Source organism: Astatotilapia calliptera, unplaced genomic scaffold (genome assembly GCF_900246225.1).
Source record: "Astatotilapia calliptera unplaced genomic scaffold, fAstCal1.2 U_scaffold_62, whole genome shotgun sequence".
NCBI classification, from domain to species: domain Eukaryota; kingdom Metazoa; phylum Chordata; class Actinopteri; order Cichliformes; family Cichlidae; genus Astatotilapia; species Astatotilapia calliptera.
In genome coordinates, this window is record NW_020535803.1 from 1 (window position 1) to 12,944 (window position 12,944).

Here is a 12,944-nt window from a genome sequence, read left to right on the forward strand (position 1 = left end):
TTACAAAACCACTGACAGGCCTGACAGATTCAGCACCTAACAAATTTCGACAAATTTAACCATAACGGGTCCAACCGAAGAAAGGTCACTTTGTTGTAATCAATCAAACAGTATCTGTTACTTCTGGAACAGTTTCTGACCTAATTTCTAAAATCCCTAACTCAATTTAACTTTGTCCAAAAAAGCACATCACACCGTTTCCAACGGTGAGGAGAATCTAACTCCTAGCTTATTTCAGGATGCCCTGTACCCCACAGATAAGCCAAACTGAACTAACCCTGTTCGCCGACAGGTCAAGACCGTGCGTCCACGGCCAGGAGGGAGCGTAACCTCCGGGCTATGCGCTTCTTAGCAACTTTTGGTGCCGTTCTATAATAATTTATAACAATTTGAAACAACAGTCAACGCCCTAAAACAAGAGTCTGACTAAGGCAAGTGCCACCTAGAGGTCAATGGAGCCTACCCTCACTTATAATCACACAGGACCACACTTATAACCAATTTGGACTTTAACCAGCAAAATGACCAATTCCCTACCAAACTACTTGAGCCTTTATCTCAATTCCTTGGGACTCTAACCCAGCATTTCTTTCATTTCCTTGGGACTCGAACCCAGCATTTCATACTTTTTAAACTTCATTAAAGACTCTTAGCCGACTTTAACTGCATAACACACACACGGGGATCCTCATCAAAATCAAAACAGACCCTCTACCAGTAATTTCAGTGAGTAGACTTTAATTTAGTCATATCCAATTTGGCACACTTTGGAAATAATTCAACAGGTAGTGCCTTACCTTTAGATAAGCCGGCTTATGCCCACTCACATCAGACCACTGGCTCGTGCCTGTCCGTTCAACAACCTCAGACCGTCCAAACTTTTAAATTCCACCCCAATACCACAGGACGAGCCCCCAAAATGTTAAGGTTCAAAAATATTGGGGATGGAGACAAGAGAAAAACCACAATAACAACACTGGTCCGGTCGGGTTGAGTCAAACGATGATTTTTAATGATCACACATGTGGGAGATGGACACTGATGCAGACAGCCTCTGATCTCAAAATGGTGGAGCATTGCTCAAACTCTTATAACCTCTGGTGCCTCCACCTTATCATAAAAAGCCTAAACATTCACATGCTTTCTCTCACACAGCGCCTAAGCTACGACCTTGGCTCCCTGTTTATCTGCTCCTGCTGAGATGGGGCAGAAAACTCCAGCATGTTCTCTTCTAATCAGACAAATAAGACGATGACTTTCTGCAAACAGTATTTCTTATAACTCAGCAGTATAATGCATCATGAAACAATATCATTCATTCACAATAAGTCAGCAGTTTAATATAATGCAAATCAGTTTAACTAATGCAATAGTTATCAGCTTCTTCTAATTCAGGAGAATAATGCAAACTAAAACTACATAATAATTCACAATCTTTAATTAGGGGTCTAACATGGCATAAAATAATATTATAATCTAACACCGGTGTATCAGAAAAACTCAGGAGAGTTTTCTCCAAGCATGACATCCCGGTGCATTTCAGACCCAGCAACACGCTTAGACAGAAACTGGTTCACCCGAAAGACAAAACGCCAAAACACAAACTTAACAATGTGGTGTATGCTGTACAGTGCAGCGAGGAATGCCCAGACCTCTACATTGGAGAGACCAAACAGCCACTTCACAAGCGCATGGCACAACACAGAAGAGCCACCTCCACAGGACAAGACTCAGCAGTCCGTCTGCATCTAAAGGTCAAAGGTCACTCTTTGAGGATGCCAATGTTCACATTTTGGACAGAGAGGACAGATGGTTTGAAAGAGGAGTGAAAGAAGCCATCTATGTCCACTGTGAGCGACCATCTTTGAACAGAGGCGGGGGTTTACGACACCAACTCTCTGCCATCTATAATCCAGTTTTGAGATCCCTTCCCAGACGCCTTAACGCCCACTCACATCCTGGGCCATCTGATCTCAGGAATTCGCATGATAAGGTGGGGCCAGGTTTCACAATGAACCCACCCGAAACTCTGGCTGATTGGGACCCACACCCAGTTTCACACCTTGGCTCAGGCGATTAGAGGATCATCAGGGGTCCTTTTGTCCCTCTGTGGGGGTAAACTCCCACTAGGTTTATATCTGGGACTCTCCACCATTTGACCTTAGAACTGAAGAAGCTTCTCGGATGAGAGGTGAAACGTCTTCAAGTAACTTAAAGAAGTCCAGACGCTTTTCTTTGCAAGCTCCTTTGACTACGATGACCTGGATGACTGAGAACCTTCACAGACAAGTAAAAGTGAACACTTTTCAGCCATCCGCCAGAACGCGACGGCTGTTAATATAACCGACAGCTCCTTTGTAGTAAGCCTTCTCCCCCGCATTTCTGGCTTGTAAAATTTTCGGCCAAACTTTCTCCCTCTCCACACGATACTCCTTCATCAAGTCCTCGGCAAAAAAGATTTTTTCACTCTCAGAAATCTGAGCATTTTTGGACTTCTTCCATATTCTGTCTCGGTGTAGGCGCTTTGTGAACTGAATTATGACTTGGCGATTTCTGCCCTCTTCTTTTCTTTTAATCCGGTGCACAGTGTCCACAATGTCTTCCATATTATCTGACCATTCTGGGGCGATCCTGGCGAGAATTTTGATCACCTCTTTTCTGATATATTCGCCTTCTTTCATTCCTTTAATCCTTAAATTCCACCTTCGTGAATACCGGTCTCGTTCTCTTGCCTTGTCTTTGAGTTCATCAACTTCTCTCCGTAAGGTTGAGGCTTCCTTCTCCAAACCTGCGATTTTATCTTTACAATCACGGTCTTCAGCTGCATTGAATTCAATGGACTCAGCAAGACTGGTAATCAACGAGGCATTCTCCGATAATTTTTGTTAATGTCCGCCATTTGGTCATCTTGTTTATCAAATTGCACGTGGAGAGCTTGAATAGCTGCTTGGATGTCGCTCGCTGTGGGACTGGGTTTAGCAATCTTTCTCAGATGGTCACCTTTAGACGGAGTCGAGAGAAGCAAGTCATTCATTTCCTCCAGATTCCTTTTTTCCCCGCTGCCACTTTCAAACTCCATGTCTGAGAGGCAGTAGTCGTGGTCATCCGCAGCTGAAGCCAAATCTTGTATTTTATCGTTCTGGGAAGACTTGCTTTCCCTTTTATCCTTCTTCTGTTCTTTTGGCATCTTTGTGAAGTCAGCGTAAGATTTTTGAGGAAACAAAGCGTCAAAAAAAGGAGGGTTAAAAGGTACCTTGCAGCAGAGCTAAGTACGGAAGCCAAGGGGTTGTCACATGATTCGGAAGGCATTGTGGGCATTGAAGGCTCAGCCAATCAGAGCCAGCGGATTTCGTTACGCGGGCATTTTGCCGTAACACGGGCAGAAATATTGCCGTTCAGTACCTTCGTAATTTGAATTTTTCGTTAAACAGGGTTTTCGTAAGTCGGGGTTCCACTGTATTCTGCATTAGCTAAGTTGCTAGCATTAGCATCAATCCACCTGCAGCCTAAACCCACAATGTACACACAATGACCCGCATCCTTTACCGAGATGTGCGAATGATCAAACAACATCCTGTACTGTGAGGTGTGCCGTGCACACATTCATTGTAATGTGTGTTTACTAACCTGAGGCAATGAACCTGCTGTCAGCCTGGGCAACAAGTAGACGAAAACGCAATAATCTTTAAATCGTGAACACAAAAGACACTAGTGATGCGCGAATCATGAACGAATCGTTCAATACTCGCGAATCACTTTACTGACTCATGAATCATGATTCACAAGCCCAACTGACTCACTGACTCATCCCTGTTGCTGTTAGCAGCAATGTATCTAGCTTATAATTAAAATTGTGGAGAAAAACACAACATCCAGTATCTTAACAAAAAAAATTCTGCTCTGAACTGGAAGAAAAAACCCCGAGCAGAAGCTCACATCAAGAAAATAGCTCCTCGGTTCACAGTAGCATCACTCTGCTAACATGCTAACAGCACATTTGAGCTACTCACCCCCTCCCTTCCTGGTCTGAATTGTGAATTGGCAACCAATGTTCTTGGTTGGCAACCAATGTTAAGGCGCATTACCGCACCCTGTCTCACAGCTCAGTGGACATTTAGATGAGAAAATATATATCTAACACATTTAAGGAAAATACTAATGAAATAAAAATAAACAAAATAAATGTTTATTAAGCAATTTTGATAGGAAATTGCTTAATTTTAGAAATGTTTTTGCTCTATAAAATAGTTGGGTTTTTTTGTTGTTTTTTTTAGAATCACTCATCTTAGCAGTAGGATTTACATGAAAAGAGAAACAAATTAAGTTTGAGTGAAAATGTACATTTTTTGCACTCTCTGGTCAACTGAATCAATGAATCAAATGACTCAAAAATTCCAATTCACTTTGGTGAGTGACTCATTAAAACTCGATTCAGTAAAAAGAATCAAATTTACCATCACTAAAAGACACCTGCTGTGCTGGCGTTAGCTTCACAACAGGAAGTTCTTTCTGTGAAATTCTTTTTCTGTGCCCCAAAACACTGCTCGGTACCACCATCGCGCTCTGCGCCCTTTAGTGTCTGGATGTAGAATTGCATTTTAATGCCGAAACTCACAATCCAACAAGCGGCGACAGGTTTTTGCAACGTGTTTTTAAATTACCGTAACTTTTGAACCGATTGGTCAATTGAAACTAATCCAGTTGTTTCTGAAAGCAGAGACTCTGCGCTTTCTCTGCATTTAACTTTAGCGTGAATTTGCATGCACAGTTTGTTCAGCTGATAGAAAAGTCACATATGAAACTAGAAAGTGCATTTTCTGAAGAAACTGCAGTGTGAATGCTGAAATCTGAATGTATGCAATGAGATTTAAAAAAACAGAATTTTTAGCCTGAAAACAAGGGCTGAACTGGTAAATGCTGATGTTTACACAGAAGAAGAAGTTGGAAAATAGCTGAAAATGCTTTAATTGTAAATGAAAAAAACATAAGTATGTATGAGGTCAAAGGGACTGAATGGGGAAGATTGGCAGCAGACTGCCATGTTCATGTTGGGAGAGGAGAGCCAGAATAAGCTTATAGTCACAGTATATGAGCTATACGGCTGTTTCAGAGTTATCCTTGGTGTGAGGCAGACTGCTGTCACACTGGAATCCTGTAAACTTGTCATTTCAGCTGCTGCAGGAAATCTTTTTAAATCTTTTTCTCCTGAATTCCTTCTGAAAAAATCTGAACACAACAAAATTGGTGACCCAACGTGATTTTTCAGTTGGAAAGGACAAAAGGAGGATTAGAGAGGCTTCTGACGGATTCACTGTCAGACGCCAGAACTAGAGGAAACTGATTCACCCTCACAGAAGGCCTTCAAAATAAAGGTAAGAAGAGCCTGTTATATCAAAAGCTGCAAAATTGGGCATAAACCAAATTAAAATGTGAGTAGTGAGCGGTTACAGTTCTCTCAGTCTCAGTTAGATCGAGTGTTTATATGACAAGATACATGTTTAATAGATAAAGTTGGTATTACAAGTTAGTAAGAAGGTTTTTGACAAAGGTTGAATTTAAGCCTGAAGTTTAAAGGTGAAAGAAATTTCAAGGTTTATCAAAGCCAACAAGGAAACAGGTCAAAGGTTAAGATTAAGGATTAAGATGAATCAGAAAATTATGTAATGAAATGAAAATGTGAGATAAAGGAAAAGTAAAGTGTTCTTTAACAGTACGACATTGATAGAGTTTGTTTGTGTGTTTGAGAGTTCAGACTGAAAGGGAGCGCACAATCGTGTGTGTGTCTGCAGCTGTTGTGTTGTTGCTGCATCGTTGCCTCAGGGGGAAAGTTGTGTGTGTGTTATGCAGACTAGCAGAGACTGCAGCTGTCAGCAGCCACACACACTTTCTATTCTTCAAATCAAATCACAGTGAAACATGTTCACTGACAGCTCAGCTTCAGCATCGTCTTCATGCTGTGACTGCAGCCGTTCAACTCTGTTTGTCTTTAACCCAAATCATCACAACATGCAAATATAATCATCAAAATGATGTGACTGGAAGGATGCAGCAGTCTGTGCTCCACCTTTCTCCTCCACACCTGCAGGTGGAGAACATGGATGCATGAATCTCTACAGAGTTCTTTGAATATTATCCGTCTCATCAGTTTTCAGTGAACAAAACTCCTCACAGAGCCAAAATAAGCAGTTTGTATCCAACATAACTCAGCTGGACTCTGATGCTCCGTATAACAGCCACACATGAGTCTGGATTCACTCAAAGCATTGAACAAACTTTATTGGAAATGAAGCTTTTGGACATTTGTTCTCTGATATTTGCTCTTCAGCTCGAGTCTCCATCAGTGGGAACATTTCCTGATTCAACTTTTCTTCTGTTCAAATCAAACTGCATGAGAATCAAAGTGTGAATCAGAGTCCTGATGATCAGATTCTATAGAAACATGGAGACTGTAGAGGATTTACACTCAATGTGTTCATTTGTTCCCTTCAAGAAAAATCAATCATTCATCCAATAAAATCAGTCGTTGATCAGTTTGATTGACAGGACAGATGATCAGAGGTGCAGAGTTTTTACCTCCATCATTAGGACAGGGACAGAAGAATGGGTGGAGTTTGTGAGTGAAGGAGCAGCCATTAAAGGAGTAGATCAGAGCTGCAGCACCTACATCATAAAAGGAGACCAGACCCTCCTCATAATCCACAAACACCCCCACCTTCTCAGGACCAGGATGGAGACAGAGGGGGACTAGAGGGGAAGCACCAGCTATGTACTCATTTCCATTTACCAGCCCTACAGTCCAGAAACCATCCTGAGGACTCGCTCTGATTATTCCCTTCCTGTTGATCGACTCTGTGGCCACTCCTAATTCCCACTCAGTCTTTCCTTTAACCTGAACCTCAAAGTAAAATCTGCCTGAAGAGAAACTCTGCTCTCCTAAAACACCAGGACATTGAGAAAATCTCTCTGGGTTGTCTGGAAGATTCTTCTCCACATCAGTATCATAAACTTGTTTTCCATTATCAGACAGGATGAGGTCAGGATGAGCTGTATCAGGATCCAGAGTCACATCCACCTCATCCTGCTGGACCCTCTGCAGCTCAGCCTCAAACAGCTTCTTCTTCATGGGTTTCCAGACTGTCTCCTCCAGCTGAGCCACAGCTCTCCCCACAGTCCCCTCATATGATGGTGGATGAACTCTGACCTCTGTCCAGTCCTTGCTGGGTGGAGCAGCTTTCAGGGAGGAGAAGCTTTGGAGGAGGTGGAGGTGGTCTTCGGAGCGTGAGAGCTGCTCCACCTCAGAGCTTCTCTCCATCAGCTCAGAGATTTCCTGTTCCAGATCTTTGATGAGACCTTCAGCCTGTTTCTCTGTAGCTTCCTGTTTGTCTTCGATCTCCTTCATGAGCTTCTTCAGGCGTCTCTCAACAGACTCCATCAGAGCCGTGAGGACCTGAACACCTTCTGCTTTCTGTCTGTCTGCAGCATCTTTACTCATCTTCACCGACTCTGTGATCTCCTGAATCTTCAGTCGTCTCTTCTGGATCATCTGCTGAATCTCAGCCTCTGTCTTCTCCAGCTCTGCCTTCTTTCCTTCATATTCTTCTCTCAGAGGAACAAACTCGTGGTTCTTGTGGTCTAAAACAGAGCAGAGCACGCAGACACATGTCTGGTCGGTCTTACAGAACAGCTGCAGAAGGTTATCATGCTTCGTGCACATCCTGCCTTCCAGGCTCTCCACAGCATCAATCAGCTGATGTCTTTTCAGACGTTTCACTGTCAGATGAGGCTCCAGGTGAGTCTGACAGTAGGAGGTCTGACACACCAGGCAGGACTTCAGGGCCTTCAGTCTGGTTCCAGTGCAGACGTCACAGGGAACTTCTCCTGGTTTGGCAGCTTGTTGCTCTGAGCTGCTGCTGCTGGCTTTCTGCTGAGCTTCACGTCTGAACTGAGCAACCATCTCAGAGATGAAGGTGTTGACCCTCAGCTGAGGTCGAGTGTAGAAAGTCTCGTTACACATGGGACACTGACAGATGACATTCATGTCCCAGTGCTGACTGATGCAGGTTTTGCAGAAGTTGTGTCCACATGGTGTAGTGACTGGAGCAGTGAACACATCCAGACAGATGGAGCACAGAAACTGATCTTCAGATCGCAGATTGCTGGCAGCAGACATGTCTGCACTCTGAGGGAGAAAGAAAAGAAACATTTGATTCAAAATTCACTTTAAATTTCATTTTTACAAAGAGAGAAACAAGCGTCAGTAGTCTGAGGAGCTTGGAGAGAAAAGCATCTGGACTTCTTTAAGGTTCTTGAAGACGTTTCATCTGAGAAGCTTCTTCAGTTCTCAGAGTAACTGGTGGAGACCCAGCAACACACTGTTGTGGAAAATTTAACGATAACCTGCAACACACCCAGTGAGCTTGATTTGAAGTGGGGGGCTATACCTCCTCCCTCACAGAGAGAATTATGACCTTGTTTTCTGCTTGGCCGTCACCTAAGGATTTACATCCCTGATAAGCCGAAGGAGTTTCACTATCTGTTTAACGTCTCCCATTACAACGCCCCACTTTTTTAACATTCCACATGCATGTAAACTGGTGACAGGAGTGCTCTTTACTATAGTAAAGTGAGAAAGTGATATTCACTCGCTGGGAACAAACACCCACTGATGTATAAAATAAAGACCAGGGCGGTCTCAGAGCTGCGAGTCTCTGAGCCCTCACTCTCGTGCGAGCACTCTTGTGACTGCCCTTGCTAGCAAGAAAATCTGTGTGTTTCTCCTCTCTGATTATCTGCTGAAGAAGTGTTTTAGAATACATCTCTTGACATTATTTTGGTCCTTCGAGCCGGATCAGAAAATATCAGAACTGTTATCTGTGACTCTGTTCCAGGATCCAGCACTGATTCCTGACGCCGTGGGAAGCCAGCACTGAAGTCTGTCGACAGCCCTCTTAGACTAGGAGAGAGCCCCAGGACGTGAATTCGGGTCTGGGCCAGTAGCCTGGTCCACGGCAGTTTCAGTCTGACGATCCGAACCACCAGTGAGATGTCCGAGGGTGAAAAACACTATTTTGGTATATAAAACCGCCATGAAGGTTTAAAGTAACAAAATAAAATAGGTTAGGATTCAACGAAAGGAATCAAATTAAACTTAGGTTTTAGAGGTAGCCATAATTACTTCGTAACAAATTGTAAAAGCGCGCAAATGTCTATGTGTGTGTATGTGTCTGAAAGTAAGTTGATTTTACAGCACAACTGAACTACTTCCATTTTATGTCTGTGAAGGTTCTCAGTCATCCAGGTCATCGTAGTCAAAGGAGCTTGCAAAGAAAAGCGTCTGGACTTCTTTAAGTTACTTGAAGACGTTTCACCTCTCATCCGAGAAGCTTCTTCAGTTCTAAGGTCAAATGGTGGAGAGTCCCAGATATAATGCGATGTGGGGCTCCACGCAAGATCTCATCCCGTGGGGTCAAAATGATCATGAGAACGGTGAGCAAAGATCCCAGAACCACACGGGGGGACCTGGTGAATGACCTGCAGAGAGCTGGGACCAAAGTAACAAAGGTCACCATCAGTAACACACTACAACGGCAGGGAATCAAATCCCGCAGTGCCAGACGTGTTCCGCTGCTGAAGCCAGTGCATGTCCAGGCCCGTCTGAAGTTTGCCAGAGAGCACATGGATGATACAGCAGAGGATTGGGAGAATGTCATGTGGTCAGATGAAACCAAAGTAGAACTTTTTGGTATAAACTCAACTCGTCGTGTTTGGAGGAAGAAGAATACTGAGTTGCATCCCAAGAACACCATACCTACTGTGAAGCATGGGGGTGGAAACATCATGCTATGGGGCTGTTTTTCTGCCAAGGGGACAGGACGACTGATCCGTGTTAAGGACAGAATGAATGGGGCCATGTATCGTGAGATTTTGAGCCAAAACCTCCTTCCATCAGTGAGAACTTTGAAGATGAAACGAGGCTGGGTCTTCCAACGTGACAATGATCCAAAACACACAACAACAACAAAGGAGTGGCTCCGTAAGAAGCATTTGAAAGTCCTGGAGTGGCCTAGCCAGTCTCCAGACCTCAACCCCATAGAAAATCTGTGGAGGGAGTTGAAAGTCCGTGTTGCTCGGCGACAGCCCCAAAACATCACTGCTCTCGAGAAGATCTGCATGGAGGAATGGGCCAAAATACCAGCTACTGTGTGTGCAAACCTGGTAAAGACCTATAGTAAACGTTTGACCTCTGTTATTGCCAACAAAGGTTATGTTACAAAGTATTGAGTTGTATTTTTGTTATTGACCAAATACTTATTTTCCACCCTGATTTACGAATAAATTCTTTACAAATCCTACCATGTGGATTCATGGATTTTTTTTTCACATTCTGTCTCTCACAGTTGAAGTGTACCTCTGGTGCAAATTACTGACCTCTGTCATCATTTTAGGTGGGGGAACTTGCACAATCGGTGGCTGACTAAATACTTTTTTGCCTCACTGTATGCACTGGGCTGGGTGATAAGAACTACACCCAATACTCATTTGCACGACAGCACACAAGAATGAGAAATTCTCTCACTGGAAGAAGAGCCAGCACTTAAAAGTTTACCTTCTACACTGTGGTCGGATGGTCCAACAGATGTGGGATTAATAAAAAACGCAGACTCGGTAATAGTACAGACTGTTTCATCCCACAGGCCCATTAAACCACAATACCCCTTATCTAAAGAAGCAATAGAAGGGATTAAGCCAGTGATAAAAGATATGGAAAAAGCAGGAATTCTAATAAAAACTAATTCTGCTACCTGTAATACTCCAATCTTCCCAGTCAAGAAAGCTAATACTGGAAAGTATCGTTTGGTACATGATCTGCGAGCAATAAATGAAATTATGGAAATGATACCACAAGTAGTAGCAAATCCCCACACTATACTGAATCAAGTCACTCCAAAAGAACAATGGTTCTCAGTGATAGATTTATCAAACGCCTTTTTCTCAGTGCCTTTACATCCTAACTCACAATATCTGTTTGGCTTCACATTTGAGGGACAGAGATACACCTATACTAGGTTACCTCAGGGATTTCAAAACAGCCCCACTCCCTATGCTGAAGCTTTAAAGAAATCAATGATGTCCTGCCTCCTGCCAGCAGAAGGACAGTTTCTACTTTACGTAGATGATATTTTAGTGACTGGCCACACAGAGGAAGGGTGTAAACAGAACACTATGGCTGTGTTACGTCACCTGGCTGAGCAAGGCCACAAAGTGTCTCTGAATAAACTCCAATTATGGAGACCTGAAGTAACATACTTAGGCCACACCCTCTCAGGCGAAGGAAGAAAACTCCTAAACAAAAGAAAAGAAGCTATACAAAATGCACCACAGCCACAAACTAAGCAACAGGTTTTCTTGGCTTTACACTGGCTCCTGGCTACAGGTGCTAAAAAGACCACTCATTGGAGTTGGGATATTTTTAATTTTATTTTGTGTCTTTGTAACATGTATACTGCCATGTCTAAAACTCATGATTAACGGCATAATATTGTCCACTGTTGGTGCATACATAGCCGTGACAAATGATGATGATGACTCCGACCTGTTGGAACATGAAGACTTTGTGTGATTAATGGCAATGTGACAGAAAATGTACAACAAGATGTTACAAACTGATATCTCACTAAAAGTTATACGTGACAATTTGTTTGTCCAAATCAAAGATTGATGTTAGTAGAGAAGAAGCCACCATGATAAAGCCTGTGTGTGAAAACGAGATCAGTGGATTTGATCAAAATCCCATTTAAGGAGGAATTCTGTCCTCCAGTTTGTTTAAATAAGCTTTGGGATTAAACAGCATCATCTATGTTTGTGTCTGATGACATGTTTGATCCAGGTCAGCTTGAATATCACAGCTGATGTGTGGAACTCTGACATGTTTAAAGCCTGATTATCAGGATGATTCAAACACATCTGTATAAATAATGAGATTCATGTTTCCACACAAAGTTATAAAGTGCAGCATCGACTGTTTTCTGAATGATTGAGGATCATCTGTGACTCTTACAGGATACACTAAGTCAGATAATCTTTGTAAAATGTGTGAATGACTTTTTGAAGTACTGACCAAAATCTGCTGGTTTACAGTATCAAAGGCTTTATATCAATAAAGAATAAATAGGTGTTTTCACGTCTGTAATCCTTATGATCAATCAGATCCAGAATCAATCTAAGAGGAACAGGAAGTGATGAATAACCAGGAAGTGTGATCAGCTGCACTCACCACTGTTGCTGAGAGGAACCTGATGGACTCCAGTGAATCTTCTTTTAGAGACAAACAGGACTCGACTGCAGCTCTGCTGCTGCTCTCTCACACTTTCCCTTCTGCAAAATGATGTTGAACTTCTTGCTTTTCAGGTGTTGCTCTGCCTCTTCCTGCAGCTGTTTGTCTGTTTTTGCTGCCTCTCCCTTTACAGGAATCAGCCGGTCTGTACTCAGTGACTGTGTGCAGCGGGTGGGAGGAGTGAGGAGTGGTGTGTGGGTTCACACAGTAATGACGGCCTCAGGTGATCAGCAGAAACTCACCTGGATTTCCTTTTTCCACAGCAGACTGAGAGCTTCAGGTGGGCCCTGAAGGAGGTCTCAGACACAGGTGGTAAAAGTACACACAGTGTGTACTAAAGTAGAAGTACTACTGTTAAAAATACTCCAAGTACTGTTTCAACTTCTTTACTCAAGTAAAAGTAAAAAGTACTGGCTGTGAAATGAGAGTAAAAAGAGCTGATTGAAGAACATTTCTAACACGTGTTTATACAAAGCTAACTGAACCATGTGCTGCATCAACGTGATAATAAAATGATATTATTCACTTTGTTTCTGTCTAAATTTGAATTCTAATAAATATTTTAGCTTGAAATAAGTGAAAAAAATCTGCCAATGGAACAAGTTAAAAT

At 42.7% G+C, this 12,944-nt stretch overlaps 1 pseudogene; it reads right to left on the reverse strand.

Moving 5' to 3' along the window:
* Positions 1-6,250: 6,250 nt before the first annotated feature.
* On the reverse strand, positions 6,251-12,365 carry LOC113018337 (E3 ubiquitin-protein ligase TRIM21-like; annotated as a pseudogene).
* Positions 12,366-12,944: the final 579 nt, after the last annotated feature.